Here is a 12,712-nt window from a genome sequence, read left to right on the forward strand (position 1 = left end):
TTTTATAATTAATTTTTCTTTGAATTAAACTTCTGAAAGCATATTTGTGAATGCAATTCTATTTTTCTTTGTTAATAAAAAAAAAAAAAATCTTCAACTTTTATTATTAGAAATAACTTTCTTATATTTTTCAACAACTTATCTTTCTGACAAAAAGTATTGCTTGAAAAGAAAGGAAAAAAAAACAAAAAAAAATATATATAACAACTGTACAATTAAAACTATAGTTTATTTAAAGCTATATTTTTTCTTTTAATTTTCGTGGTAGGTAAAAAGATGTTTTGTTCATTGTGTGCAACTTCTAATTTTCACCGAGACTCAACAATTTACTTTGTTATCTTCTTTCTCTATTTACTTTCTCCTCTATATATATATATATATATATATATATATATATACGTTTCTTTGTAACTTTAACGTTCTCATATCCCTTTTCTTTTTTTCCGCTGATATCCCTATTTTCCTCTCTATACATATATACATCCTATGTACGTCTATATTTACATAGTACATATATGAGTATATCTCTTTCTACTTCAGTAATGTTCCTTCCATTTTCCTTTTTCTGCATGCACTCACTCAGGAAAAAGTGCTTGCATGAAAAATTATCAAGAGTGAACTCTAACATAACAATAAAAAGAAAGTAATTTTTGTAAATAAAAAATTGTATTAGTCGTGTTATACATTCTCCTGCTTCTATACTCTATTCTTTTTTACCAACTTTTTTTTCAAAGGTGATCCATTTTTAAAATTAAATTACAGTATACATATATGGAATTTTAAATTTATAAATAGAATTAAGCTTCATATATATATAAATCAGTTTTTTGCACCTATTTTACAAAAAAAAATTAGGTTTCCGAAGGAGTTCGAAGTATACAATTTAGGTACTTTATTTTGACACCAAAATGAAGGGTTGAACCAAAAAAACTGAGGTCCTGAGTTAAAATATTATCTAAAAATGCTAATTTAACTAGACTAATAACACCGTCCGACAAAATTCAACTTTTTTTTTTACCCACAAAAAAATCCAACATTTTTGGAAACTAAAAAAAATACCCGTGTCTGGCCGTTTTGCTAGATCAAGTCGTTTGTGGTTTTTAGGGGTGAAAATAGCCCCTAAATGTAAAGTGACAAGATATCTTTTAAAAATTATTAATATTTTATAATACTTGGTATCTGGGGGTTTTCGGGGTCGCTAATTACACAGCCCCACAAAAAAAAAAGTGTCATGTACTTTTGACCGGAATACCCTAACCCTATGTAGTTTGACGCGCTGAACACGAATCCGAAGTCCGTTTTGCTCCATCACGTCAGGATTTTTTTATAACCTCAAAAAACTTGTCGGATTTTGAGAAGTAGGCGATTTTTTAAAAATGGATGTATTAACTTCGAACTTGGTATCTGGGGGTTTTTTGTGTCGCTGATTACGAATCTGAAGTTAAATTTTCAAAATCAAAAATGGCGGATCCAATATGGCGGACGAATTTTGAAAAAATTTTAAGATTTACTTCAAACTTGGTATCTAGGGGTTTTTTGGGTCGCTGATTTCGAATCTGATGTCAGTTTTCAAAAATTGATAATGGCGTATCTAATGTGGCCGATAGAAGTCCATGTTGGATATGCCATTTTGAATTTTTGAAATCTGACATCAGATTCGTAATCAGTGACCCAAAAAACCCCCAGATACACTATTGCACATTAATTTTTGAAAAATTTCGTAAAATAATGTCCCCCTACCAAAAAAAAAAAATTCAAGGGGTATTTCCCCCCCATAAATCAGCTTTTGGGGAAAAACAAAACATACGTGTCAAATTGTTTTCAAAAAACTACAAAACTGCCAAGTTTCAAAAAAATCGCCTACTTCTCAAAATCCGACAAGTTTTTTGAGGTTAGAAAAAAATCCTGACGTGATGGAGCAAAACGGACTTCGGATTCGTGTTCAGCGCGTCAAAATACATTGGGTTAGGGTATTCCGGTCAAAAGTACATGACACTTTTTTTTTGTGGAGCTGTGTTATTAATCTGATGTCAGATTTTCAAAATTCAAAATGGCGGATTCAATATGGCGGTCAAAATTTTAAAAAGTTATTAAATTTTTTTAAACCTTGATATCTATGGGTTTTTTGGGTCGCTGATGACGAATCTGATGTTAAATTGTCAAAATTCAAAATGGCGGATATAAAATAAAAAATTAATAACTTTTTAAAAATTTGATCGCCATATTGTATCCGTCATTTTGAATTTTGAAAATCTGACATCAGATTAATAATCAGTGACCCCGAAAACGCCCAGATACCGAGGTTTTATAAAATATTAATAATTTTTAAATTTTCATTAAGGGGTTGTTTTCACCCCTAAAAATCACAAACGACTTGATCTAGCAAAACGGCCAAACACGGGTATTTTTTTTTGGTACTAGTTTCCAAAAATGTTAAATTTTTTTGTAGGTCGAAAATTGTGTCGGACATAAGACACATCGTCCTTATTTTTTAAATTCTTTCTTTTAATAACAATAATAACGTAAGTATAAAAAGAAATTTATTTTTAATATTTTCTTTTATCTTATATAAAAAGGACTCTGCTTTTTTTGTACAAAAATTTTTCTGAAACTCTGCAGTTTTATTCTAGTTTAAAGGTAGGTCCTAGTAAGGTAGCACCACTTATATCGAAACTGAAATTTCGTAAAATTTGTTACAGTATTTATAGTTGAAACCAAGAAAATAAAATGCTTTATACTTAAGGGTAATTGATTATTGTCAAGAAATAAACCAGCTAAAACTTTTTTTGAGTTAAAATAATGAAAAGAAATTAATGACGATAAATTATAAATATGAGCATATTTTTTGCGAAAACTTTTAAGATATTTTTTCAGAAATAACAAACAAGAATGCAATTTTTCATTTGGAAAATTAAGAAACACTAAAAAATACACCAACTAAGATTCACCAATCACGAAAATAAGAAAAAAAAATTTTTTTTTTTAACAAAACACATTTACATAATTAATATTTTACTGATTTTGACTATTATTTGGTAGGTAATATATATGTTATTTATAGACGCTTCGTGGTATTTCCTCACAATAATCAATTATCCTAAGGGACAAAGCATTTTATTTTCATGTTTTCAAGTACTGTAAAAAATTTTAGTTTTGATATAGATAGTACTGCCTTACTTACACCTACCCTTAAGGCTTCCTGAACAAAAAATGTTAATGACAAAATTCAAAATAATGGCCAGTTTTTGAACTACAGTAGCTCAATGTTGAAAAATAATAACATAATAAATAATGTTTTTGTGAATGTTCTGTTTTTAAAAATCACTCAGAATCTGTTACTCGGAGGTTTTTGGGGTCACTGATTACGAATCTGAAGTCAGAATTCCAAATGGTGATTTTTCCAAAACTCGTCGGCCATTTCGAATTCTGGAACACTGACTTCAGATTCGTAATCAGCGACCCCAAAAACCCCTAAGTAACTGATTCGGAGTGATTTTTAAAAACAGAACATTCACAAAAACATTATTTATTATGTTATTATTTTTCAACTTTGAGCTACTGTAGTTCAAAAACTGGCCATTATTTTGAATTTTGTCATTAACATTTTTTGTTCACGAGACCTTATACTATACAAAACTGCAGAGTTTCAGAGAAATTTGCTGAAAGTCAATTTCTGTACAAATAGTGCGGGATCCTTTTGTTCTAATATAATCAAATATTTAATTTTCATTTTTAGGTGAAGTGTGCGAAACTGAATTCGTTATACTTATACTGTCGAAGCATTTATATATTCCTCCATGTCCCATTTTTGGAGAAGCTGCACTAGTTTTTTATTCAACATTTTTGAATAATAATTACAATTTACTTACTAATATATCACTGCATTTAACAAAACTTTTGACGCGATAAATAAAACTAGCGTCACGCCACAATGCCGGCCGAATACGGGGTTTACAACAGTGTTGGGTAGTAACTAGTTATTAGTAACTAAGTTACTGAAAAAGTTACTTTATTTGTAACTTATAATGTAACTAAGTTACTTTTTTTAAAAGTAACTTGTAACGTAACTTAGTTACTATTTTAATAGTAACTTTTAATTTTAAGTTATTTCGTTACTTTCTTTGCACTTTTTTATTGCTTTAAAAACTTAAGGTATCACATCGGTAAAACCGTTTTCTATAGATTTTCTTGAAAATTTTACCATATGTTCTTATTATCATTCTTGACAAATTTGCAAAATATGAAGAATTTTCGCCGTACGAAACCCGAGATATTAGCAATCAAAGTTGCTTATTTTGTATGGGAGACGGGACTAATGTATGGGGGAGAAGTACATTTTCATAAATATCATCAGAAGTTTTCTATAAATTTTTTTCAAAAACTAATGTTGAATTCACGAATAAATTTGGAACTAAAATATACAAAGAAATTTATAATTTACCGTGCCGTTTATTTGTAATTATAAATTAAAAATTCTATTTCATGACGTCATTTGCAATATATAGCACACCCGCCACTTTGATGTGGCAACATCGCAGGATGGTAACATTAGTTAGAGAGAGACAGTAGTCCACAGTAGTCAAAGCGAGACTTATAGCGACGTTGTCAAACCTCCTACTCCTTCCAATCGCTGCTAGTGTGGGGTATACGTGTACGAGTGTATTTGTAGAAGTAGGTACAGTATGGGCTGAGAGTATAGGGAGTTGAGGGCGAAAGTATAGTGCGGGAAGTAGTAATGCGAGCTACAAACTTTTGACTCCGATTAGTGCCGCTGTGATACCTTAATAATTTCGTATTTCAAAAAAAGCGCGCAAAGTGATAGCAAAAGAACATGGCCTTTGCGCTCGCATTGTACTGAGTATTTACATTCTGTTTTTCATGTGCTCGTGTTCCATCGTATTCGTTTGATTTACTGTTGCAATATAGTGGATTTACCTGCATAATTTAAACAGTGTACAAGATTTTTTAAAATAAGATTTTAATTAATTAATTTATTTGTATTCGGAAGTTTTATATAGACTTTTATTTAAGAGTTTATAAAAATAATTTTTAGCAACCCCGTGTCGAAATTGTTCCTTATTAATTGATTTGTAAATTAATTCTTAAAATGGCAAACAAAATCCATGATTATAAAAACTAATTTTCTAATAATGATAATATTTAAAAAATTTTTATAAATAAATACTTGGATAGGTTAAACATGGATGCGTTAAAGAATTAGAAGCAGCTATAGCGAAAGAAAAAAAAAAAAGAGAAAATTTGAAGAACAATTCTCAGATTCTTCATCATAGTCAAATAAGAAGCAAACTCTTTTGGAAAACTAGACTTCCGATTCAAAGCTAGTTACTCAAAAAATATTGGATAAAAAAATTATGGATTATGTAATAGAAGTGTTGTAGAAAAATCATCTTTGAAAGACCTATAGTGTTACTTGGATTACCAGGAAATTTTAAAAATTTTACACGTAAAACATTAGGGGAAAGAATAGATGATGCTTTTATTAAAATGAATGCAAATCTATGTGAAGAACTTGAATAAATACATGTATTACAATTATATTTCACATTTTAATTTGATTCCCATTTGATAAAAAAATTGAATTTCGAAAAAAAAAATGTAAAATAATTTTTCAGTAACTTGAAATGTAACTTAAGTTACTTTGTAAGTAACTGTAACTGTAACGAGTTATTTTTTCATAAAAGTAACTGTAACAGTAACTAGTTACTTTTTTTCATTAAGTAACTTAAATGTAACGAGTTACTTAAAAGAAAGTAACTTACCCAACACTGGTTTACACGCACGAACTTGCTAAGCCTTAGCTGTGGCAACTAAGAATTAAAGATACTAACTTTTCATCAAATGTAGCAATTATCTATTAGCTGCAATAGCAAATAGCTTGCTGTATCAGTTAAATCGTTAGCACAACCAGCTAACTGATTTCATCTGAAGCATAATTGCTGCTACAGCTAAATCATTTTTCTTCGTGTAAAATTTTGTTTTAAACATCAAGTGGTTTTGCGCCACTCTACTTTATATTTGATTAAAAAAAAAAAAAAAAATAGGCCTGCAAAATTCGACTTCTTTTATTTTTGATATCGGATTGGTTTGCAATGTATTTTTGTCCACTGAATACGATCCCTGGTCCCAAAATTATTTAACCGTCACGATTTTGTAAAAAGTAGGGGTATAAAGACCGACAAGTTTCAAGCGAATTGGATCGAAAATTTTTTCACTATTTTAGATTCCCCCATATATTGAATTTTGAAAAACCAACCATGAGATATTTATAAAATAACAAGTTTCAAGTGGTTACCAATCCAATGGTTTTTTAAATTTCTTTCATGTAAAAGAAGTTTTTAGCGAAAAAATTTCGTTTGACCACAATCTTCTATTTCTTATAAAATACCAAATCAAATTAAGGTTTTAAATAATAAAAAAAAAAGTTTTCTAAGACCAAAAAATTTCTTTTTTTTTCTTTTTTATAAAAATTTAGAAAAAAAATGTTCCAATAAAAAGAAAACATTTTTGAATGAAAATCCCACATGGAATGCCCCAATATAGAAAGTAAATTATATTTAATATAGAACGTAATCGCAAAATATCTAATTTAATTTGATTCAATGCCTCAAGCTTTAGATAAGTTAAAGTTTTCCTATAGATCTCGAAGAAGAGATAAATCTAGAAACAGAATGCTGATTTTTGAGAAAGATTCTAACAAAATAGTACATTTTTATTAAAGTAATACAAAAAGAGTGCTGAAGAAGCAATATATGAGATAACATCAAAATCTAACAGTAGTATCAAAATACATGGTATTTTTTATAAGGAGAAGCAAAACTAATTTTTATTTAATTATTATTGATTGAAATCTTATTCACATACTAAGAAATAATATTTCTTAAAAAAAAATGCTTAAAGTCGATATTTTATTTAAATCTAGTTTCATCCTCGTATATTAATTTCAATCAGAAAAAAGTTTTTTTGTATCAAAAAAATTAATCTTTAAATATATTTACGACAGTCAATTTCAAGACAAACTACGTAAGCGATTGATATAAAATCAAATTAAAGTAAATGCCTGAAGTTCTGAAAGTTCAAATGAAGTAAAAATTGATTTACTAATTTTTTAATTCCAAATTTTGTAATAGAATTTTTTATGTCAATTTTTTTCTACACTTTTAGTTGTATTTTGTGCGAGAATTTGCAAGATAATTATCTGTCTAAGGGACACAAAAAGATTTAACTGGTTTTGAAGAATAATTATTATTTTTGAATATTTCAGGATAAAAATATGTTTTTTTTTAATTTAAAAATTGAATTTTTTTTTAATTTAATTTTTCGTAAATGTTATGATTATTTCTTTTAGTGCTGGACTAACATGAGTCAGCACAAATTTTTTTTTTTTTTGAAAAATCGTAATTTTTGAATTATTTCTAAGTGAAAAAACCTATTTTTGAATTTTTTTAATTGAATTATTTTGAAAAATTTTTAATTTTTCGTAAATGTTGTAATTGTTTCTTTTTGTGCTCGACCAGCATAATTCAACACAAAATTTATTTTTGTAAAACAATAATTTAGGAATATTTTTGAAAAAAAATAATTTTTTTGAATTTAAATTTGAATTATTTTGAATAATTTATTATTAAAGATTTTGAAAATTATTGTAAGAAATTTTTTTTTGTTATAATCTTGAAAAATTGTTTATTTTTAATTACACATAAGTGGCAAGTGTGAACTTAGAATTTTAGTTTTTTTTTGTTTGTTAATTAATTGTGTCTTAAAATGATGTTAACATTTAAATTAATAACAATTGAAATTAATATATAATAATTGAAATTAACGGCAATTTAAATTAATGGTTACTAAAATTAATTGCAATTTTAATTATAATGTCACTTTAAATTAATAGCTGTTTCAAACAATTGAAGTTTCAATCTGAATGGGCAAATCTAATTAATGAACGATATATTGATGAATTGTAGCTTTTTAAGGATAATATATTCAGTTCTAATGGACACTCATTGAATGACTGTATACAGTGATAATAATTCGTTTTATCTATATAATCAAATTTTGAATCGGTGTGCCTGGATAAAACCAATCAATGTCCACAGATTAAGCTTTACACAGTTTGAAGACCACAACTGCTATCAGTGAACTAATCCACGATGAAAATCGACGACCAAACCACTTTACGAGAACCGAAAACCCAACTTTCTTATTGTCAGAAGAGAAAATTTACTTATATCCTATAACTCTCCAAGTTTTCACTTTGCAATTTAAGTTACAATTCTTTTGCTCAATTTCAACTATTATATATATAGAAAGAGAGAGAGAGTAAGTTACTTTTAGAAAACTGTTACAACTTTTTAAAAACTTTGGCAATCATGATAAATCAATAAGATTTTAATCGTTTTTTAAATAGAAAAAAATATATAATAATATATTGTCCTTAAGGTTATGTGGGAACCTCCCACGTGACCTAGTATGGGAAAATGTGTTTTGGTTGTATACGTTTCACTCTAAAATGAGAATAGATTTTTGTCTAAAATTTTGAGGGATGATAGATTAGGATTTTTTAAATTAATCAATTAAATTATCGTGATTTAATTAAATAAATTTTTGAAATTTGATAAAATTATTACCCAAGAAGCACGTAATATAACCTCAATATCAAGGTAATATTACATGTAAGATTCGTAATATAACGTTGTAATATTACAGTAATCTTACAGTGATCTTAAAATGTCCGCCTCAAGGTAATATTACCGGTAATGTTACTGTAATATTACGCGCTAATATTAAGGTAATATTACAGTAATATTGCAGTAATATTATACCGTAATATTAAGGTAATATTACAAGAGAATATTACAGTAATATTATGGGAACATTTCTTTACGAAAAAAATCTACCCATCCAGGGAATCGAACCCCGAACTCAAAGCACACGAGTCCAGAGTTTTACCAACAAGCCAAATTGACTTATAATATATTTACGTTTTTTATGCTTTATGAATAACTCAAATCAGTCTGTAATATTACTGTAAGGGGCCATTCATTAATTACGTAAGGACGATTTTGGCTAATTTTGACCCCCCCTACCCCCATGTAAGGATACATAAGATTTTTCGGACCCCCCTCCCCCTTCTTACGTAAGTTTTTAACAATATTAATGTAATTAAAAAATTAATTACATCATAATACAAATGGAAAATACTTGGCAAAATCTTACGTAAGATTAGCTTCTACCCCCCACCCCCCCCCCCCACGTAAGACCATGTAGAGATTTTATAAACCCCCCCACCCCCTAAGGACCCTTACGTAATTAATGAATGGCCCCTAATATTACCGTTAATATTAGTGTAATATTACCGTTAATATTACAGTAATATTACCGGTAATATTACCTTGGGGCGGACATTTTAAGATCACTGTAAGATTACAGCGTTATATTACGAATCTCACGTGTAATATTACCTTGATATTGAGGATATATTACGTGCTTCTTGGGTATATATTTTAAATGAAACTTACCATCAACTTATGCAGGTTACTCTAACAGCAATCGGATCAATTTTTCTCACAATTCTCACAATTTTTTTTGCACGATTCTAACAATTTTATAATTTTTAATAATTAAAATACGACCGCACAAATGACAATGTCAAAACATTGAAAAATTTCAACCAACACAAAATAATGTCAAACAACACATTTAAAAAAAACAAAAGTCCTATAACAAATACTAACTTCAGGTGTGGACAGAATGAACGAAATATATTCACGATTATTATATGTAATTTATAATTTATTGCTTTATTTTTATTATTTTTGCGTTAAGGAAGTTCTCCCCCTCCAACGTCAGTCAAATCAATGCCCATTTAAGTTTTCATTTGTATTACGTAGTACTAGCTCAACGCTTGGCAACGTTGGATTATATTTCCCCTGTTCAGTTTCGTGTCGTCTGCTATTGTTTGTTTTATTTTCGTTAAATAATAATAATAATAATTTATTATTTTAAAAATCTTAATTTTTTATAAGCAAATTCAAATTATTATTCATTATTATGAATCCTTGAAGAATATACTATTATATGTATATACTACTTATATTACTTTCAAATTTCGCGCTTTTTCTATACCTAACCTACAAGACGCAACGTTGCCAAGCGTTGTGCTAAGTAATTTCTGATTGTCAAAATACGATGTTTTTTTAGATAAAATAATTAATTGTGAGTCTCCTAAGCCAGGTCTGATCAATTTTATTAAAAGTAAGTGAACATTGGCTATTAAACTTTATGTATATAAAGTTCCAGTAATATCTTTTCGTCAGATTTTTCACAATTTGAGATTTCAGACCAAAAAATTCAATTTCCCATAAGAGCCCGTGTTAAATGTGAAAAGAGAAAATTATTTATATCTTTTGTCAAAATCCACCTAGACCTCTAAAAATTTAACTACATCTTCTTTAAACCATTATCTATCAGTTTATCAAGTTTGATAATTAACTCTTCGTCATTTCTGTTTGCGAGAGAACTTCCTTAAGTTATGGTAAATGAGTAGAACAGCGAGATTCCTTGTACCAAAGAAAATCATTTCTCTAAAATTTTAACCCGAAATCATTTTTTATTTCAGAGAAAGTTTTAAACCATAAAAAAACGTCCTTTCCCCACATACCCTTAAAATATATAATATAAATTTTTATCAAGGACATATAATAATGAAGTTCACTTACAATTATTATCAACGAATAGAAAACAAATTATTTTTTAAAACAAATTATAAAATTTTTTACCCCAAAAAAATGTTTTTTTAAAATAATTTTTTGATTAATAAACATTGCAAGAAATATCTTCGATATATGAAAATTCATACAATTTTTCAATCGAAAAAATATTTCTAAATTGTTGATCATAAACGTGAATTTTAGCAATATAAATAAACATATATAGAGGAAACGATAATTATTAAATGTATCAAATTATATTTTTTTCAAAAATTTCTTCAGAATTTTTCTAGCAAAAAAAAAGAATAATACAAATATTATTGTTTGAATATAAAGTAAAAAAACAATTGAAAACTTTTTTATTTACTCAACATAACCTATAAAAACTTTTTTTTTTAAATATTATGGAATTATTTGTCTAATTTCACTTTGTCCTCTACATATATATAAAATAAATACATCTTCAATGTTTACTAAATTCTCGTGTACTAAAAGAATCTAACCTAAAAATATATATCAGAAACTTTTCAATTACGAATATTTAATATTATAAAATCACATATATTTAAACCATTTCCTCTATATATTACTTACATTCAGTCAATTTTATCGAAACAAAAGAATACAATTATTTTTTCAATTACCTGATCAGACTTTTCGTCTTTTCTTCTTCGTTCCTCATCCTTTCGATTCACTTTACAAATTACACTCACACTCCATTTCTGGACTACCGGAATTGACTGCCTGACTTTACTCATCCTTGCAGTTTTTCTATCCCTTTTCAAAGCGTTCTTCATTCCATCCCCCTCGTATAAATGACCTTTCCTTTATTCTTATCTTTACACCGCACCCTTTTCTTCATATTTTAATGACCGCAAATTTCAGGGAGAGAGAGAGCTCGACAATAATAAACGCAATTCACCTTATCACTGACCTGACAAAAGGCGAAAATTTAATATTATATTATCCCGTATATAAAACTTTATGACTCAAAAATAGTTATAAAAATTTGAAATTTTAGATAATATTATAAGAATAACTATAATCGTACTTTAATTTACAAAAATAATTAAAAACTCGCGACACATGATACACTGAAGCTGTCTCAAAGCTGTCTGAAATTATTCATGAGTGCCATATTAATTCGCGCATAAGTGGCTCCCTCATATAAAATTTTGATTAAATATATTTTTAATTTTTACAAATTTATGGTTGGTATTATTAATGAATGCTACTTCCGGTTTCTTCTACAATAGCTAAATGGCAACGCAGAATAGAAACGTAACCGGAATCGTAATCGCAACCGGAATAATGAGTTAGAGAAGGACAAACAATATGTCTATCCTTCTCTAACTCATTCTTCCGGTTGCGATTACGATTCCAGTTACATTTCTATTCTGCTCAGACCAGAAGCGATTTACGGCCTGAGCAGAATAGAAACAGAATTGTAATCGCAAAACGCAACCGGAAGAATGATATTATTTGTCCTTCTCTAACTCATTATTCCGGTTGCGTTTGCGGTTACGTTTCTCTTCTGCGTTGGCCTTAAGGCCTGAGCAGAATAGAAACGTAACCGAAATCGCAAACGCAACCGGAATAATGAGTTGGAGAAGAAGGACAAATAATACGTCTATCCTTCTCTAACTCATTCTTCCGGTTAAGGTGCTTATATACCTCAAATTTCGATCAGATGAACATTATTTCTGGACCGTGAAAATGCGTGAAAAGTCATTTTCACGGCGGGTATTTTTGAATTGTTTTAAACAAAAAATGTTTTTTTAAGAAATATAATATTAAATAATTGTTTTAATATGTAAGAACACTTTAAAATAGTGATAGAGAGATGATTTGATTAAAAAATTTAGCAAATTTTGCTTTAAAACGTTTTCTGCTACAAGAAAGTGTAAAATGACGATGTTTGTGAAATGGTTTGTACAGTGCTTCTTCCTTGTTAGTGTCTCTCAGAGTTTTGTTTATGTTATGTC

General features: G+C 28.2%; 1 protein-coding gene across 2 annotated transcripts in view; it reads right to left on the minus strand.

The window, feature by feature from the left end:
• LOC127280826 (5-hydroxytryptamine receptor 1-like) overlaps positions 1-11,818 on the minus strand; it is a 262,830-nt gene extending 251,012 nt beyond the window's left edge. For both annotated transcript variants that reach the window (XM_051304105.1, XM_051304103.1), the window contains exon 1: positions 11,372-11,818. The gene's annotated coding sequence lies outside the window, so the exon portion shown is untranslated. The remainder of the gene's footprint in view (positions 1-11,371) is intronic.
• Positions 11,819-12,712: the final 894 nt, after the last annotated feature.

This window comes from Leptopilina boulardi, unplaced genomic scaffold, assembly GCF_019393585.1.
Source record: "Leptopilina boulardi isolate dan_hultmark-lab unplaced genomic scaffold, ZJU_Lbou_2.1 LbouV2_255, whole genome shotgun sequence".
Classification (NCBI taxonomy): Eukaryota; Metazoa; Arthropoda; class Insecta; order Hymenoptera; family Figitidae; genus Leptopilina; species Leptopilina boulardi.